Genomic DNA, 16,047 nt, shown 5'->3' with positions numbered 1-16,047 from the left:
ATTTATTGATGCCCTTTAATTTCATTTGTTATTGTCTTTGGTTAGTCGCTGAGTCATGACCGACACTTTGTGACTCACAGATTGTAGCCCACCAGGCTCCTCTGTCCATGGGATTTCACAGGCAGTTGTACTGGAGAGGGTTGCCATTTTCTTCTCCAGGGGATCTTCCTGACCTAGGGAGCGAACCTGCTTCTCCTGCGTTGGCAGGTGAATTCTTTACCACTGAGCCACCTGGGAAGCTCATTCTTTAATACAATTCCATATAAAGACCCATATCTCAGGGACTTCCCTTGTGGTCCAGTGGTTAAGACTCCAAGCTTCCAATGCAGGGATTGTGGGTTTGATCCCTGGTTAGGAAACTAAGGTCTCATATGCCACATAGTCATATATATATATATATATATATATATATATATATATATATATATATATATATATATATAAAACCAGACCCACATCTCTGAAGTTCCAGCTTGACAACCCCATTTCTGCTTGGGCACCCAAGATTCCCTTCTCAGCTTGGCCCCTGGTGCAGGAGTCACTTGAGGTAGGGTCTAGGAAATACACACGTGGGTACAGGTATGGTATTTGCATATGAAAACACATCCATCCTTCCACCAGTCTGGGCATCTCCAAGACAGGGATTCCTCATGGCCAGAAGCAACCAACGGGCTTTCGCAGGGTCCTTGGGCTGCCTGCCTCTTCTGTCCCCAGGAATGCAAGGCATCCCCTCTTGGGGCTTTGTTGCCGTGCTAGGAGGGGACCATTCAGAGACAATTCTACTGCAGTTTCCTTTCTAGCAATGAAACAGAATGTCTCCAACTGACTTGGGCTGGGAATCTTCTCTCTGACTGTGATACCCAGGAATTGGTCTGGTAGCAACCAAGCTGGCGAGCTGAAAAAGCAGGTGGCCAGAGCTAGGGCCCACAACAGTGTCACTGCCCCGACCTGGCTGGGCGATGTAGGAGGGTCACTGGATATCTCCGGCCACTGTCCCCTCACAGAGGATAGTAACCTGCCCTCCGGGAACCAGAGGACAATGCAAGGCTGAGTAGGTACCATTCCTGGTGTGTTCACAGCTTGGGGATGGACCTCAGTTTCCTCTCTTCTCCTGTGAGTTGAAGTCAACGAATGCTCTGGAAAGGTTTTAACCATGAAGGTACAGGGGTTGGGGCAGTTTCTTGTTCCTTTCCAACAGCTTCCTGACTTTGTGAAAAACGACCTGGCCCACTGTTACCTATGCATACTGAGACCAGGTGGCAAAGTGGTAAAGAATCTTCCTGCCAGTGCAAGAGACACAAGAGATGTGAGTCTGATCCCTGGATCGGGAAGATCCCTTGGAGGAGGAAATGGCAACCCACTCCAGTATTCTTGCCTGGGAAATGACAGAGGAGCCTAGTCACAAAGAGTCAGACATGACTTGAGCAGCGGAGCACACAGCACAACGCACACGGAGACCAGCAAAGCAGACCTTAGATGTCTGACGCCTTCCTGGGGACGTTAAGTGTGAGTCTAAGGGCCTACCTCGAGGCCGCTTCCCTGTGATCTCAGGGAGGTGCTGACCTCTGCCTTCTGTTTTTGCGGGTGAAGGCCCCAGGCGAATGCCACCCACTTCCAAGGCCCTACAGAGATCATGCACTCAGGGTGACCCATGAGGGCAAGGGTGGACGTTGGCAACAGCAGCAAAATATAAGGGAGAGGTCAGTCCAGAGGCGATGGGAACCTTCCAGCGTGTGATGAGCTTTGGTCTTGCTCCTCTGAGGAAATCAAGGGTCATTCATCCTGGGCAGTAGACCTGACCCTGCCGCTCAACCACCCTTTGACCTCAGCCAGGTCCCCCGCTCTGGGGCCTCTGGGTTCTCATCTCCCAGTGAGGATGGAATTGGATGGGATAGGCCAGTTCTAAGAATTTGTCTTGCTGGCAGCCAGACTGCCTCCTAGGGACTCCTGGGGTGGTCCACCTGGATAAGCATTCTTGAGTTGGTTTAAGGTTCTATAGGTCTCCAGAGGCCTCGTTGTCAGATGGGTCTATCTTGGGCCTCATACATGCGCTTTCTGCTTAGAATGTATGGCAAGAACACATTCATAAGGGAATTTCTCTAGAAAGCAAATTCTAGCTGCAGCTTCTAGATCATCGACCAGGATGAAATGAGCTTCCAGGAGCCGTCATGACAGAACCAGGATCATCAGGCCAGTCCCCTTCTCCCTTGCTGTGAAGTGAACAGCTTCATGGATTTTTCTCAGAAGCCCCTCTACAGGAAGGTGCCCCTAAGCAGTAGAAAGAGACAGGAATTGGCAGTCCTGATGGTCAAATTCAGATCCTGGCTGCACCCTTTGCTCATTGTCTATGGCCTTGGGTGAACCCCTAGCCTCTCTGGGCCTCAGTTGTCTCATCTGTGCGCTGGGGATAATGGCGCCTACATCTTGGGTTGTTGGAAGGATTGAATGGCAGAAAATGCACAGTAAGAGGTGCCCACAGTAAGTAGAAGGATGGGGATCCATTATTCAGATTCCTCTTCTGACCTGCTGCTAACATCCAGCCCCTCTGATGTCCTCAGTAGAGCAGTTTGGGGACACATTCTGGTCTACCACTTCATTCATTCTCTCTTCCATTCATTGAGGGGCAACTATTGAGCACCTATTGTGTACTCTGTCTAGTGCCAAGTCCAAGGGATAGAGAGATGGCAAGTCCTCACTCCGTGCTTTCAAATGCTCACGACCTAGAGGAAAGAGATCTTTCTTGTAGCAATTATACAAGGGTGCAGGTGGCCTGCTTACAAGCAGCCATGGAAGCACGAAGGGGCCCCCCAAGCTGGCCTTTCTACAAAGTGGAGGATTCGGACACCACATTCCAAGGAACCTTTCTATCTGCCCACGGGAGAGGAGAGCCAAGAGGAATTCTCTCTGAGTCTTGTTTTGGGGTCTTTGTTTAAGCTAATGATCTGTGCAAATGGCAGCATCTTCGCCACAGCATCCCGGCCACTCTCATGCAGAGCATCCCAACTTCTTAGAGGGTTCTTCCTCCTGCTAGCCCCAAGCCATGACCCCACACAGGACGTGCTGAAGCTCCCAAATGATACCTGAGCTGCACTTGTCATTCTAAAGACTGCCTTCCTCCACTGGCTTCTGATTAGAACATCTTCAGTTAATCACCCGGAGAAGGCAACAGCACCCCACTCCAGTACTCTTGCCTGGAAAATCCCATGGATGGAGGAGCCTGGTAGGCTGCAGTGCAGGGGGTTGCTAAGAGTCGGACACGACTGAGCGACTTCACTTTAATTTTTCACTTTCATTCATTGGAGAAGGAAATGGCAACCCACTCCAGTGTTCTTGCCTGGAGAATTCCAGGGGAGCCTGGTGGGCTGCCGTCTATGGGGTCGCACAGAGTAGAACACGACTGATGCGACTTAGCAGCAGCAGCAGCAGCAGTTAATCACCTGCAGGAGACTCCCAGCAGAGCCCTCCACCTACAGATCCTAAAGCAAAGCACGCCTGAGGGCAGACAGTACTTTGTGATTCCCCATGAATCTCCCTTCTCTAATTCCAGCTCGCATGCTCCCTCAGCCCTAACACACAGCAAAATGTGCCTCCTTTTTTAGCGATTTCTTTTTTCTACAACTGAGCGAGATGTCACACACGGAAAAGGCAAATCCTGGAAGAACTGGTTAAGGTTGGCCACTGCCATCTGGGTAACTCCTGGTGAGTCACTTGGCTTCAGAAAGATGTCAGAGCACAGAGATATTTGCCAGGGAGATGGGGAACCAGCCCCCAGGGGCTCATAACATCCCTCCTCCACCCTCCTCTGCCATGAAATATCAAGGAGAGGAGGGTGGGGTGAATTATGTGAATAGATGTGGTATTTTATGAAATACAAGAAGAAAACTGCTCTAAAACCCATAATCATAAACACAGCATATGGAAAAAGGAAAGAGCTAGTTTTGAGTAAGAAGCGTCTTTTATCTACTCCCATCTCCTCCCCTTTCTGGTCAATATTAGATACATAATCAGAGAAATTCTTAAATTTCACCCAAGGCTTACTTGAGTTGGAAGCTTGATTTTTCTGGTAAAGAAATTCCCTACCATGCATCTATTGCAAGAGGGATTTTCTTTCTCAAATGCTTTCACCTGTCAAAAGCCCTCTGTCCAGAAACTTACCAGATCCCTCTACTCTCTCGTTCTGCAAAGTAGAGGGAAAAGGAGACTATGTCCAGTGTCTGCTATGAGCCGGGCGCAGACGCAGATATCTGGCATCTTCCGCCGGCTTCAGGGAAGTCTGTGAGGGCAGTGGGCTGCCCGTGGGCTCATGGGCTCAGAGAGGCCATGAGTCTTGCCAGGCAGCACCAGCTAGGGAGCAGCAGGGTGAGAATGCTCAGTAATCCCAAAGCCCAGTGCTCCTCACCCCCTCAGAGCTCTCGTTTGAAGAGATAGCCTGTTAAAATGTAGAGTAAATGAGGGCAGAGGGGTGTTTTCTCTCCAATCAACACAGGTTACTATGCTTGGTTTCCTTCATGCTTCTGTATTTTTATTCCGCTCTTAGAAACAGCCACGTGAAAACACTGCTCAGTCACCTTCTCCTATTTGATCTATTTCCTCCCTCCCTTCTTTCCTCTCTTCCTTCCTTCCTCCCTGCATTTTTCCTTTCTTGATTATTAATTTTTTAAAAAATATTCATTTATTTTATTCATTGGCTGAACCGGGTCTTAGTTGTGGCAGGCAGGATCTTTGATTTTCCTTTGGCATGTGAACTCTTAGTTCTGGCATGCGGAATTTATTTCTCTGACCAGGGATCAAACCCAGGCTGGCTACATTGTGAGGTCAAAGTCTTAGCCACTGGACCACCAGGAAAGTCCCTTAATTATTAATTTTTTTATTATTTATTGAGATCTGATAGATAATAACATGCACACATCTATCAGCTTGTGATGAGTTTGTAATATATTAATTCACTTGACCACCTGATGCAAAGAGTCAACTCACTGGAATAGACCCTGATGCTGGGAAAGATTGAAGGCAAAAGGAGAGGAGGGCAGCAGAGGATGAGATGGTTAGATGGCATCACCGACTCAATGGACATGAATTTGACCAAACTCAGGGAGATAGTGAAGGACAGGGAAGCCTGATGTGCTGCAGTCTGTGGGGTCTCAGAGAGTTGGACACTACTGAGCAAGTGAACAACAACAATATCCACGGAATCACTGCTCAGTACCTTCCTTCCCCCGCAAGCTACATAAGGACTATCTTACTCTTTAAAAGCAGAAATTCATTGTACTGGTCCTTCAGCTTCACTGTTGCATGCTTCAGTCTTCTACGGTTTGTTCTTTTTCCTTGTTGTATAGTATTCCATGGAATGACTATACCTCTAATTATTTATACATTCTACTGGTAACGAACATTCGGTTGTTTCAATTTTTTTAACTGATGCATATAATGTTGCTATGAGCTCTCTAGTACCTGACTTTTGATAGGTATAAACACATGGCATGTTGCAGTCCATGGGGTCTCAAAGAGTTGGACACAACTGAGTGACTTAACTGAACTGAAGCATATTTCATTTGGGTATATAACCAAAAGTAGATTTACCAGGTCATAATGAATGTTTTCTTAGTTATTATTAGTTTAGCTATTTTTATTTTAGCAGTGATATACATTATTATAAAGTTAAATAAAGAAAAAGTTACACTTCATCTCCTCCAGACCCACCCTCCAGGGTATGTCCTAACACACTTTTCCACCTACTCATACAACATACATGTACACACGTATCATGTGCATAGAGTGTTTAACATTTATTTCTTTTCTTTTTCATTTTCCTTCTCAAACAAAAATAAGATCATTTTATAACACTACTTGTGAAAGTCACTCAGTTGTGTCCGAATCTTTGAGATCCCATGGACTATACAGTCCGAGGAATTCTCCAGGCCACAATACTGGAGTGGGTAGCTGTTCCCTTCTCCAGTGGATCTTCCCAACCCAGGAATCGAACCAGAGTCTTCTGCATTCCAGGCGGATTCTTTACCAATTGAGCTATCAGGGAAGCCCAACACTACTTGTGACTTGCTATTTATTTATTTGCTTCAATTTTGCTTATCCTGGCCATTGCCCAAGACTGACACATATGAAACTACTCATTCTGTTTAATAGTTGAAATAATCCCAGAGTAGGGGTGTAAAATTATATTTTCAACCAGTATTCTCTTTTGATGGAGGCGACTTCTAGTTTTTTCACCTTAAAACGCAATGCTACAATGAAAATGTTGAGATACATGCATTCAGCACTGCTGCTTTTAAGTCTCTCTGTAAGCAGAGTCCCAGAATTGTGACTTCTGGATCAAAGGATGTGTGCATTTTCAAATTTAATATAGCCAAGCCTGACACAAATGGGCAAATACTGTATAAAATTCTACTTATATGAGCTACATAGAACAGCCAACCGTATATGAGCTACATAGAACAGCCAACCGCATAGAGACAGAAAGTAAAATAGAGGTAACCAAGGGTTCAGTGGTCGGGGGAGGGAGATGGGGAATTCACGCTTAATGGATACGGAGCTCTGGAAAGATGGTGATGCTGACGGCTGTACAGCAATGTGAACGCATTCAGCACCTCAACTGTGCACTGAAAAATAGCTAAAATGGTAAATTTTATGTTATGTGTATTTTATCACAATACAAACAGTTTTAGTTAAAAATTAACACATAAGACAGATAGCTAGTGGGAAGCTGCTGTATAGCACAGGGAGCTCAGCTCACTGCTCTGTGATGACCTGGGATGGGGGGAGGGTGGGAGGAAGTCTCAAGAAGATAGGGATACGCGTATACGTATAGCTAGTTCACGCTGTTGTACAGCAGAAACCAACACTACATTGCAAAGCAATTACCCTCCAATCAAAAATAAATTTAAAAAGATTAAAATGTAGCATACACAGCAATGATTTGCTAAAACCGTTGATTTACCAAGTGCAGCAGACGCTGGTATCTCATCCACGTCTCTTCAGCATTCTCGTTCTGGTATATTTCAGCCGTGTCCAACCACAAGCACCCGATCCCTCACCTGAGGGTTCTCGTGGCCTGCATGGTAGAGTAGATGGACATGCTGGGGAAATGATGCTCCCTGCCCAAGAGCCCACAGCCGACCACAGGTGGGCAGTGGAAGACAAAGGCCCTGGTCCCCTACCTCTCAGATGGGGCAACTCTGACTTAGTCGACACTCGAGAGGTCCTCTGATGAGGGCTCCTGGGAACCACAAGACAACCTGCTTGGGGATGCACCTGCTATGGCTCTCTTCCCTCCCCTCTCTCGCCTCCCCACTACCTCCACTGTGCTTCCTGGGATTGCCTCCCAAGTAACTGACACTCATAGTGTTTCTCAGAGTCACTGGGGCGCCTCCCCACTACCTCCACTGTGCTTCCTGGGATTGCCTCCCAAGTAACTGACACTCATAGTGTTTCTCAGAGTCACTGGGGCACCCAAGCCGGGACAGCAGCTCTCTGTTGAACTGATGCTTTGGGCCGACACTGCACTGGGCCTTGTCAAGGAGACAGAAGTGAGCCGGCACACACCACAGCCAGGGGCAGAAACAAGGCTCCATGGACTGTGAGGAAGCCTTCACCCCATCAGCCCAAAGCGTCCAGAGAAGAGCATGACCTCTGGGGCCACCACATCTGGACATCCTGGAAGAGATCTGTGCATATCAGTGGCTACCGAGCAGCTGGAGCGCGGCAGGTGATGAGTGTAGTCAGGGGGACCCACCCGGGCAAAGTGCCAGAAGCCTGAGTCTGAAACCTCTAGCCATTAGGGATGCCCTGGCTCCCGCCATGGGTGTGTGACTCACATCTGCCCTGCGGTAGCCGGGAGAGCTGGGGCAAAGCACTCAGGTTCACGGAGCCTCTATGCCTCCTCCGGGAGGACCAAGTGAGAGAGCGCCCATGGACATAAGCACAGGGCAGATGGTTGTCATTTGCATTTGTGCTTCCTTAAGAGGTGGGCATCTGTGCCTGGGGCCTTAGAAGACAGCCACACCCCCACCTCCTCTAACACATGCTTTACGCAAAACCCTTTGGAGGAGTGGGATTCTTGAAATAGGAAGGATGGGAAAGGATGCCATTTCCAGTGGCCTTGATGCTGTAATTAACAGTAACAACGTGCTTTTTTTAAAAAAAGTATTTTATTTATTTATTTTTGGCTGCATCGGGTCTCAGTTGAGGGCTCTTCATTGCGGTGCATGGGTTTCTCTCTAGTTATGGCGCGTGGGCAGCAGAGCACGATGAGCTCTGTAGCTGTGGCCAGTGGACTTAGTTGCTCTGCGGCATGCAGGATCTTAGTTCCCCATTTAGGAATCGAACCCATGTCCCTTGCACTGGAAGGCAAATTATTAACCCACCGGACCACCAGGGAACTCCCACAATGTGCTATTAATGACCTGACCAACACAGTTGGGCTGCCCTCTAGCAACAGAGAAAAAAGCTTTCTCATCAATTTCGTTCTCCTCATATTTATTCACTGCTTACAAAGTGACTGGCGCTGTGCTGGCTGATGGGAGACACTGAGACACACAGTTCATGAGCACACGCAGAGCATGAACACACTCATGTTCTGGTTGGGTATGTACACGTGTAAATAGCCAGGTGACGCTGAGCAAGTCATGGCCCTTCTATGAGCCTCAGTTTTCTCATCTGGGAAATGGGGAGAACCTCCTTGAATATCATACAGATGTTCCAGTGATTCATCAAGCTGATTGATGGGAAAGAACCTGTCAGGTCCTTGCCTGGGACCCTAGGAAATAGGGATTCTAGTAGCCCACTCTGTACTCACAGTCCACCCCACTACCTCCTCCCACCCCCACCAGCCACATGAAACACAGACGATATGTGCTAAACAATCAATGTGGCTTATAAAACACAGGACACCCAAATTGTAGAATATACCACGTTTTATTTATCCTGTCATCTGTTAATGTCTATCTGTGTTGTTTCCAAACTTTGGCTATTATGAAGAAAGCAGCTATGAACAGTTTTATGTTCATACAGATCATACAGACAGGCTTTGTTTTATTGTCCTTCACAGATACTGCATTTTCTACAAGTTGAAGACTTCTGGCAACCATACACCAGTTCTACTGGTACCATTTTTCCAACAGCATTTGCTCACTTTGTATCTGTGTCACATTTTGGTAATTCTCACATTTTATACTTTCAAAAATTGTATTTATGATCTGTGGTCACTAATTTTTGACTTTTAATTTTCAATTTTACTTAAGCTTCAGAGAATCATTAGTTGTTTTTAGCAATACATTTTTTAAACTGAGGTATATGGTGTTTTTTTATACATAATGTTATTGCACATGTAATAGACTACCGTATAAACATAACTTTTATGTGCAGTAGGAAACCAAACATTTGTATGACTTGCTTTATTCTTTACTGTGCTATTTGTTTTACTGCAGGGAGTCTGGAACAGAACCCATAATATCTCTAAGATATGCCTGTACGTCTTTGATGGACATTGTACACATTTCTGTTGTATGGACACTAGTTGTTTCATAAATTATGCATGTATTGAACTTTAGTAGATAAGGTCACTCAGTTTTCCAAAGCAAATGATACCACTCCTACCAGCAGTGTATAAGAGGTCTTGTAGCTCTATGTCTTGGTCAACACTGGGTATTGTCAGTTTTAAATTTTAGCCATTCTGGTGAGGCTGTAGTGGAATTGCACTGTGAATTAATTGTGCAGCTTCCTGATAACTAATTCAAAAAGACATCTTCTTACAGGTTTATTGGCCATTTGGATGCCTTTTTTTCATGAAATTCCCATTCAAATCAGTTACCTACTTCCTTATTAGAGTGTTGCTTTCTTATTGATTTTTAAGCACTCTTTACATATTATGGCTACCAATCCTATGTCAACTATATGTATTGCAAGTATGTTCTCCCACCCTGTGAGGGTATTTCAGAAAAATATTTAAATGTGCACATTAAATCTAATGTGCCTAGAACACACAACTAGTAAGGTCTGTTATTCTTTTCTAAGGACACATGGTAAGTGCCCATAAGTCTGCCTTCACATTATGCTAACACCACTAGACCTCTAGATGTAACACATCCTTGGCCAAGCATAGAGCACTGACATTAACAGTCATGGGCCATGAATGGGCAAGATAATTATTTATTGCTAATTAAAATAATAACATGTTGAAAATTTCCGGGTTGTCCAGTGGTTAGGAGTCTGTGCTTCCATTGCAGGGAGCATGAGTTGGATCCCTGGTTGGGGAACTAGGATCCTCCAAGCCACGCAGCACACACACAAAAAAACTGCGTGTTGGGATAAGGTTTATACCCCAAGTTTTTGCATCATTACAAAATAACCTAGTTGATTAACATATGCCTCCTGTAGAAACCCTTGGGGTTTCTATTAATTCAACTATGTTCTGAACAGAGGGTGATACTCTTGGTGAATCCCTAAAGTATGCTTAGGGGTTGCTTCTCAATCCAGCAGCATCAACATTACTTATTAGAAACCAAAAAAAAAAAAAACCCCTCAGGTCCCAACTTAGACCTTTGGAATCAGAAACTCAGGGGCAGAACTCAGTCATCTGTGTTTGCACAAGCCCTTTAGGTGATTCTAATACATGGTTCATGTCTGAGAACCACAGTTCTAATCAATCTCATATTTATCAGGATGCAAAGGGTCATACTGGGTCCAGAGTTTCAGCTTTCTGTGGTCAACAGTTCCCGCATGTCTTCCAGGCCTTCCCCCAAGTAGATAGTTGGTACAAAAGTAATTGTGGTTTTGGCACCATGAATTTTAAATCAGTATAATTGGCTCAAACACATCTTTATTAATCAAAATAGGAACCATTACAATCAACACATTTTTGCCAAAGAGAAATAAGTTGTTTCTTCCTGTAGCATAAAAAAAAATTGTGCTTTAAAGATTTGACTAACTCTTGGAAAGCATTTTCTGCCTCCTGCTGGTTGTAGAAACATTTTCCCTGCAAAAACTTGACAAGATGCTCGAGGAGCTGGTAGTCAGTTGGCAAGAGGTCAGGTGAATACGGCAGATGAGGCAAAACTTTGTAACACAATGCGTTCAACTTTTGAAGCATTCGTTGTGTGACACGTAGTCAGGTATTGTCATGGAGAAGAATCAGGCCCTTTCTGTTGACCAACATTGGCTGCAGGCATTACAGCTTTCAGTGTAATTCATCAATTTGCTGAGCACACTTCTCAGATATAATGTTTTCACCAAAATTCAGGGAGCTATAATGGATCAATCCAGCAGCGGACCGCCAAACAGTGACCATGACCTTTTTTGGTTCAAGTTTGGCTTTGGAAAGTGCCCTGGAGCTTCTTCTTGGTCCAACCACTGAGCTGGTCATCGCCAGCTGTTGTATAAAATCCGCTTTTCATCACACACCACAATCTGATGGAGAAATGGTTCATTGTTGCTGTGTAGAATAAGAGAAGATGACTCTTCAAAACAATAACTCTTTTGATTTGCAGTCAGCTCAAGAGGCACCCACTTATCAAGCTTTTTCACCTTTCCAATTTGCTTTAAGTGCTGAATGATTATAGAATGGTCAACACTGAGTTCTTCAGCACCTTCTCATGTGGTTATAAGAGAGTCAGTTTTGACGATCCCCTCAGTTGGTCATTGTCACCTTCTGCTGGCCACTGCACTCCTCATCTTCAAGGCTATCATGTCCTTTGTAAAACTTGAACCACCACTGCGCTGAATGCTCATTAGCAGTTCCTGGGCCAAATGCATTGTTGATTATTGCAAACTGTCTCTGCTGCTTTATGACCCATTTTGAACTCGAATAAAAAAAATCACTTGAATTTGCTTTTTATCTAACACAATTTCTATGAAAGTGAAAGTGAAAGTCACTCAGTCGTGTACAACTCTTTGCGACCCCATGGACTATACACTCCATGGAATTCTCCAGGCCAGAATACTGGGGAAAGTAGCCTTTCCTTTCTCCAGGGGATCTTCCCAACCCAGAGATTGAACCCAGGTCTTCTGCATTGCAAGCAGATTCTTTACCAGCTGAGCCACAAGGAAAGCCCAAGAACACTGGAGTGGGTAGCCTATCCCTTCTCCAGTGGATCTTCCTGACCCAGGAATAGAACCAGGGTCTCCTGCATTGCAGGAGGATTCTTTACCAACTGAGCTATCAGGGAAGCCCACAATTTCTATAATCTAAGATAAATATAAAATACACAGCAAGCAATAAGTCATTAGCAAAAATAAATAAATAAAGTGAGAAATGCACATTAAAATGATGTATAACATAATCATTTATTTTAGACTGTATTCCAATACCAAACTGCAAAGTTCAATAATCAAAACCACAATTACTTTGAACTAACTTAAATACTTTGTAAATATTATCTCACTAAATCCTCAGGATAACAAGGTGTGATGTAATTAATTCCATACTATTGATGAAAAAAAACCTAGAGCTCAGAAAGGTTGAGTGACTAACCCAAGGTCACACAGTGCACAGGTTGCTAGCATAGGAGTTGAAGTCCATGTTTAAATCCAAGGTAAATGACTGCCCCCCTTGCTGCTCCTGAAGCCCTGACAAATCCCAGAAAAAAAGTCACTGTCGGGGACTTGCCTTATGTCCTCATCCACATGCTCTGGATTGAGAGTGGAGGGCTCGGCAAGCACTAAATTCTAGAATGTTGGAGCTAGAGACATAAACTATTGTATATAGGATGGATAAACAACAAGGTCCTACTATATAGCACAGGGAATTATATTCAATATCCTGTGATTAACCATAAGGGAAAAGAATATGAAAGATAGTATCTATGTATATAACTGAATCACTTTGCTGTACAGCAGACATTAATACAACATTGCAAATCAACAATACTTCAATAATTTAAAAAAATAAAGTAAAATGCAGAGGGGGAAACAATGGAAACAGTGACAGACTTTATCTTCTTGGGCTCCAAAATCACTGCAGGTAGTGACTGCAGCCATGAAATTAAACGACGCTTGCTCCTTAGAAGAAAAGCTATGACCAACCTAGACAGCATGTTAAAAAGCAGAGACATTACTTTACCAACAATGGTTCATCTAGTCAAAGCCATATATGGATGTGAAAGTTGGACCATAAAGAAGGCTAAGTGCCAAAGAATTGATGCTTTTGAACCGTGGTGTTGGAGAAGACTCTTGAGAGTCCCTTGGACTACAAGGAGATCAAACCAGTCAATCCTAAAGGAAATCAACCCTGAATATTCATTGGAAGGACTGATACCGAAGTTGAAGTTCCAATACTTTGGCCACCTGATACCAAGAGCTGACTCATTGGAAAAGACCCTGATGCTGGGAAAGATTGAGGGCAGGAGGAGAAGGGGAGGACAGAGGATGAGATGGTTGTATGGCATCACCTACTCAATGGACCAGAGTATGAGCAAGCTCCAGGAGTTGGTTATGGACAGGAAAGTCTGGCATGCTGCAGTCCATGGGGTCGCAAAGAGTCAGACATGACTGAACTGAACTGAAAATGCAGGTGGAAAAAAAAATGTTGGGAGTTAGGAGAACCCCTCAGCATCTGAATAAACCAATCTAACTATTTCCTAGGTTGACTGTGTACTGGGCGCTCCTTTATACACTGTGGGGGCCACAAACAGATACCATCAGCCCCAGCCCTGCCCTAAAGTAGCTCACAAGTCATTTGGATTAGACCAGCTGATCCAGAGCTTTGGAGCCCAAAACTGGCTTTTTTCAGGAGCCGGGTTTAGCAGGACCCTGGGACAGGACCTCAGCAGGTTTCCAGCACTCAGAGCAATGCAGGAAGACGGGTCAGGATGCAGAGGAAGGGACGGGCGACTGTGCTTGTGACTATGGAACTGCTTTGGTGTGGGGTGGGGAGGAGAGGGCTGATGGAGTGAAGAGGAAGAAGAAAGCTGGAGCAAGGGGTCAGGGTCAGGTTGGTGAAGGCGTTTGGACTTTATTCTGTAGAACGGGGGCAGGAGGAGGGAGTGACCTGATCTCAGGGACGGGAAGATCACCCAACAACGTGGCCCTCTCTCCCCTTTTGTCCAACCAGTCTCTGGAGCAGACAGTGCTGGGGAAGTGAGGGGGATGAGGTTGGAGTGGATAGCTAGAGTGATGTTCAAACTAGTTCCCAGCCTTGGGAGCAGCACTCAACCAATGAGGGTGTTAAGACGCCAGCTTCTGGGTCCTTGGTGGAGTCACTCTGTGGGCTCCACAGTCTCCTGGAGGGTCCCCAGTGGGACTGAGTCCCTGTTGCCCACGGCAGTAACCTACACTCTTTACCAGCTTCCTTCTGTTCTCTTCTCCACTCCTTCCAGCTGCTTCCTGAGATCACCTCCCAAATAAACTACTTGCACCCCCTCACACACACACAAAAATTAAAAATTTCCCAGCCAGAATGACAACAGGCAGAGTCATCCTGGTGCAAACCGACCAGCCACCAGCCCTGACTGACACTGGAGGCTGGTGATGGCTTCGAACACCAACGTGATTCCCCAGGACCTTAACCCTCTTCTCCTAATTCTGTTAATCCTGGTGAGTCCACCTGTCTTTCACTCTGTCCCAGGGGACAATGCATATTTCATAACAGCTACTGGGGGCCTTTCTGACTGGATGCTACCCAAGAAGGTGCCCCAAGTCTGGGGGTGTATCTGATCATACCTATAACAGCATCATCATAAGGAGCTAGGAGAAACTCAGATCAGGGGCTGCCCGATGACAAATATAACATATGTAGGGGGCCCAGTCTTTGTTAGGGTTTGAGAATCCATCAAAGGTTTTTGATTAAAGTTAGGATCTTTGAGAAGCCTGTGACTTTCCAGTCTGTGTGAGTGAAAGGTTAGCTCTGTTGATTGATGGGCAGTAGGTGGTGGGTACGTGGCCTCATTCAGAAGATTCTCTTTGAGACCCAACACGTTGACTTGTCCATTGGTCAGTTTCAATGAGGATTGTGAAACCCCAGCAAGCTTAATCTTTTTACTGTGAAAACCCAAAGTCACCAATTCCAGTGCTTTTTATATTTTTACTCTAGAACCTAGGTCTCCTAACCTCTAGTCTAGGAGTCTTTTCATTACCCCCCAAGGCCTTCTCTGGGCTATTTTTAAGAAAATAGCCAACGGTCATTGAAACAACTGACATTTTTCTAACATTTACTAACATTACTGACATATTCTTACTCTGTTGTAACTTCCTAGCTCCCCAAAGAGGCTGAATTCCTGTAGTCCTATCAGATGGGCCTGGTAATGATACCTGATTTAAGAGATAGGCCCAATTTAGAAAACTCGAAGCAGAGAAATGAAAAAATTGGAATTTAGAAAATGAAATCCTTGAGGTTGGAGAGAAGACAGCTCATCACATTACAAAAGGATCCGCGGTTTCAGAAAGCTTTTCCCCTGGTTGGGCAGGCCTCCTCTGCTGCATTAAAGATCTAGTCAACCAGAGCACGTACTTTGTAAGTGTTGTGTATTGAGCACTGGAGGAGGAGATAGAAACAGCAAGATGTTGAGGATATGGTGCGAAACCAGCTGTGACAGAAGGAAGGCCATACTAGAGCAGAGGACAGAGCGGTTAATCACCTGCTGCTCTGGAATACGATTCCCTAATCAACCTGCCCCTCTTCATTCTACTTTTGAACTGTGGTGCTGGAGAAGACTCTTGACAGTCCCTTGGACGGCAAGGAGATCAAACCAGCCAATTCTTCCTGAACCTTCATTGGAAGGACTGATGCTGAACCTGAAGTTCCAGTACTTTGGCCACCTGATGCGAAGAGCTGACTCATTGGAATAGACCCTGATGCTGGGAAAGATTGAAGGCAGGAAGAGAAGGGGACGACAGAGGATGAGATGGTTGGATGGTGTCAGTGACTCTATGGACATGAACTTGGGCAAACTCCAGGAGATGGTGAGGAGCGAGGAGGCCTGGCGTGCTGTAGTCCATGGGGTGACAAAGAGTCGGACACCAACTGAGCAACTGAACAACAACCTCCTTCTACAGGCCCTGTGTACTACCCTATGGACCTGACCTCTTCTGCCTGAGAGTCAG

Source organism: Giraffa tippelskirchi, chromosome 12 (genome assembly GCF_054371585.1).
Source record: "Giraffa tippelskirchi isolate mGirTip1 chromosome 12, T2T-mGirTip1v1.2.pri, whole genome shotgun sequence".
Taxonomy (NCBI): domain Eukaryota; kingdom Metazoa; phylum Chordata; class Mammalia; order Artiodactyla; family Giraffidae; genus Giraffa; species Giraffa tippelskirchi.
The sequence above is the reverse complement of the archived record's forward strand: the minus strand, read 5'-3'. Positions refer to the sequence as shown.